The 4116-nt window shown below is 47.8% G+C and overlaps 1 long non-coding RNA gene across 1 annotated transcript in view; it reads right to left on the bottom strand.

Moving 5' to 3' along the window:
• The window catches only part of LOC127918501 (uncharacterized), a 4942-nt gene extending 3310 nt beyond the window's left edge, over positions 1–1632 (bottom strand). Inside the window, exons 1-2 of the long non-coding RNA XR_008100256.1 lie at positions 1404–1632; positions 393–511 (exon numbers count right to left, since the gene is read on the bottom strand). This is a non-coding gene — a long non-coding RNA (uncharacterized LOC127918501). The remainder of the gene's footprint in view (positions 1–392; positions 512–1403) is intronic.
• Between the last annotated feature and the right edge of the window lie 2484 nt (positions 1633–4116).

Raw genomic sequence — 4116 nt, 5'->3', positions numbered from 1 at the left:
CAGGGCCATTCTACACTAGGACAGATATATAGGACAGATATATAGGACAGATATATAGGACTCCAAACAGGGCCATTCTACACTAGGACAGATATATAGGACAGATATATAGGACTCCAAACAGGGCCATTCTACGCTCGGACAGATATATAGGACAGATATATAGGACAGATATATAGGACTCCACACAGGGCCGTTCTACACTAGGACAGATATATAGGACAGATATATACGTTTCCTGAACTTAATTGATTAAATTAAAAGGTTCAAACAAAGACCTTTTAACTATAGACATGTGTTATATCGTAGACGGTTACAGTGTCCATTTTAGGACAGCACTGTGATCAGCATTAAGTGTGTGTGGTGTGTGTCTGTGTGTGTGCGCGCCTCACCTTAACCCCCTCGGCCTGCGCGTGGAGAATGTGGGTGGAGCTCCCGGCACTCTGACCACTCCCTGATGACCTCACACTGGTCACACTGCCAGAACTCCCCACGCTACTTCGGTCTCCACCTGGTAAACACAACACACACACACACACACAGGTGTGTGTTAACACAGAACCAGGTATCATATGCGTTTCTCCGCTACAATGCACTGGACAGCAGCCCACTCAACAGCATGGGTTCTCGGCGAGGACAGACGAGGTGATTGACGGAGTGACTGACACACTTAAACACACACACATCCACTGACCGACGCTGGCCTGATGACTGACAGAGAGACTAAAGACCCATGCAGAGAGAGTGAGACAGGGAGAGAGACAGGGAGAGAGACAGGGAGAGAGACAGAGAGAGAGAGAGAGAGAGAGACAGAGAGAGAGACAGAGAGAGAGACAGGGAGAGAGACAGAGAGAGAGACAGAGAGAGACAGAGAGAGAGACAGAGAGAGACAGAGAGAGAGAGACAGAGAGAGAGAGACAGAGAGAGTGAGACAGAGACAGAGACAGAGAGACTAAAGACCCATGCAGAGAGAGAGACAGAGAGAGACAGAGAGAGACAGAGAGAGAGACAGAGAGAGAGACAGAGAGAGAGACAGAAAGAGACAGAGAGGGAGAGATAGATAGATAGATAGATAGATAGATAGATAGATAGATAGATAGATAATGACTGCAGCCCTACACACACAGCCAGGGGACCAGGTACTGGCAGGTACAGCCAGGGACCAGTTACTGCCAGGTACGTACTGGTCTCTGTTCAGTTCTGGACATAATGGAGAGATGGCAGGGTCTCTAAGGTGCCCCTATCCACTGATTCTAGGTCAGATCCTATAGGGGCCATTGTGTTGCCTTGCCCTATAGTATTAGCCCGGATAATCTGATCTAGACCTATGGTTAGGGGCAGCTTCAATCTGTAGACAACGCCACAGGTCAGGGGTCAGGCAGGGCTGCGCGGGGCGGGGTTACCTGGCCCAGGCTTGCGCAGCACCCATATCTCCTCGCTGGAGCTGCCCTGGGGGCCGCAGGACCGGGTGGGGGAACCGTGAGGGGTGGCTTCTGAGCCGCGACAACCTTCAACACAGAAACCACTGTTAACCTCTAAATCCCTGCTCCGCTAATCTAGCTGTAGCCGCTAACCCCAGCTACGCTAAATTATCAGCTAATCCAGGGGATAAACTAGCCTTGGCACCTAACTCCGGGGTTAAACTAGCATTAGCAGCGAAACTCCACGCTAAAATAGCATTAGTAGCTAACCCCAAACTAGCCATCACTGCTAGTCCTGGGGCTAAAATAGCATTAGAAGCAAACCCTGTCACTGAAACAGCATTAGTAGCTAACCTTAAACTAGGAATCACTACCAATAGCAGCTAACCCCAAACTAGCCATCACTGCTAGCCATGGGGCTAAAATAGCATTAGCAGCTAAATCTGTCACTGAACTAGCATTAGTAACTAACCCTAAACTAGGAATCACTGTTAGTCCTGGGGCTAAAATAGCATTAGAAGCTAACCCCAAACTAGCCATCACTGCTAGCCATGGGGCTAAAATAGCATTAGAAGCAAACCCTGTCACTGAAACAGCATTAGTAGCTAACCTTAAACTAGGAATCACTACCAATAGCAGCTAACCCCAAACTAGCCATCACTGCTAGCCATGGGGCTAAAATAGCATTAGCAGCTAAATCTGTCACTGAACTAGCATTAGTAGCAAACCCTAAACTAGGAATCGCTGCTAGTCCTGGGGCTAAACTACCATTAGCGGTTAACCCTGACGCTAATGTAGTGTTAGCCAATAACTAGCATTAGCAGCTAACAATTAAGCAAAACTAGCATTAACTGCAAACAGTTAATCACTCACCTTCTAACTCTAAACCTTAGCTTTGCTAGCATTGACCCGCTAATCCTAAACATGGCTAACCAGCCCCTCCACGATCCCCAACCAGCAGGACAGATGGGGGGTGCAGGGCGGGGTGGGGGTAAGGGGGACCCTAGAATATACTCTATATCTGCTTGTTTAACTTCACCCTAGCTTGACAGCAGACACAGACACACACGCATATATACATCACATATATATATATATTCCATAGATATATGAGAACATTTATATACCATTGTACATAAATAGACCAGTAGCATTCATGTATATCCGTGTAGATATATATATATATATATATGTGTGTCAGAATGTACATAAATATACATATATGTATGTATAATATATGAAGAGATATATGATGATATATGCAGGGTAAGGTAAGGTAGGTCCGGTATGAGCTGCAGTTCATCAGGAGAGAGAGTTTACAGTAGAACAGAGACTCAATGCCTTTAGAGACTGGAGGAGAGGGTTACAGTAGAACAGGGACTCAAGGCCTTTAGAGACTGGAGGAGAGGGTTACAGTAGAACAGGGACTCAAGGCCTTTAGAGACTGGAGGAGAGGGTTACAGTAGAACAGGGACTCAAGGCCTTTAGAGACTGGAGGAGAGGGTTACAGTAGAACAGGGACTCAAGGCCTTTAGAGACTGGAGGAGAGGGTTACAGTAGAACAGGGACTCAAGGCCTTTAGAGACTGGAGGAGAGGGTTACAGTAGAACAGGGACTCAAGGCCTTTAGAGACTGGAGGAGAGGATTACAGTAGAACAGGGACTCAAGGCCTTTAGAGACTGGAGGAGAGGATTACAGTAGAACAGGGACTCAAGGCCTTTAGAGACTGGAGGAGAGGGTTACAGTAGAACAGGGACTCAAGGCCTTTAGAGACTGGAGGAGAGGGTTACAGTAGAACAGAGACTCAAGGCCTTTAGAGACTGGAGGAGAGGGTTACAGTAGAACAGGGACTCAAGGCCTTTAGAGACTGGAGGAGAGGGTTACAGTAGAACAGGGACTCAAGGCCTTTAGAGACTGGAGGAGAGGATTACAGTAGAACAGGGACTCAAGGCCTTTAGAGACTGGAGGAGAGGGTTACAGTAGAACAGGGACTCAAGGCCTTTAGAGACTGGAGGAGAGGGTTACAGTAGAACAGGGACTCAAGGCCTTTAGAGACTGGAGGAGAGGGTTACAGTAGAACAGGGACTCAAGGCCTTTAGAGACTGGAGGAGAGGATTACAGTAGAACAGGGACTCAAGGCCTTTAGAGACTGGAGGAGAGGGTTACAGTAGGACAGGGACTCAAGGCCTTTATAAACCATAGAGACTGGAGGAGAGGGTTACAGTAGAACAGGGACTCAAGGCCTTTAGAGACTGGAGGAGAGGGTTACAGTAGAACAGGGACTCAAGGCCTTTAGAGACTGGAGGAGAGGGTTACAGTAGAACAGGGACTCAAGGCCTTTAGAGACTGGAGGAGAGGATTACAGTAGAACAGGGACTCAAGGCCTTTAGAGACTGGAGGAGAGGGTTACAGTAGAACAGGGACTCAAGGCCTTTAGAGACTGGAGGAGAGGATTACAGTAGAACAGGGACTCAATGCCTTTAGAGACTGGAGGAGAGGGTTACAGTAGAACAGAGACTCAAGGCCTTTAGAGACTGGAGGAGAGGGTTACAGTAGAACAGGGACTCAAGGCCTTTAGAGACTGGAGGAGAGGATTACAGTAGAACAGGGACTCAAGGCCTTTAGAGACTGGAGGAGGGGTTACAGTAGAACAGGGACTCAAGGCCTTTAGAGACTGGAGGAGAGGGTTACAGTA

The sequence above is a fragment of the Oncorhynchus keta genome, unplaced genomic scaffold, assembly GCF_023373465.1.
Source record: "Oncorhynchus keta strain PuntledgeMale-10-30-2019 unplaced genomic scaffold, Oket_V2 Un_contig_14350_pilon_pilon, whole genome shotgun sequence".
Classification (NCBI taxonomy): Eukaryota; Metazoa; Chordata; class Actinopteri; order Salmoniformes; family Salmonidae; genus Oncorhynchus; species Oncorhynchus keta.
The sequence above is the reverse complement of the archived record's forward strand: the minus strand, read 5'-3'. Positions and strand labels throughout refer to the sequence as shown.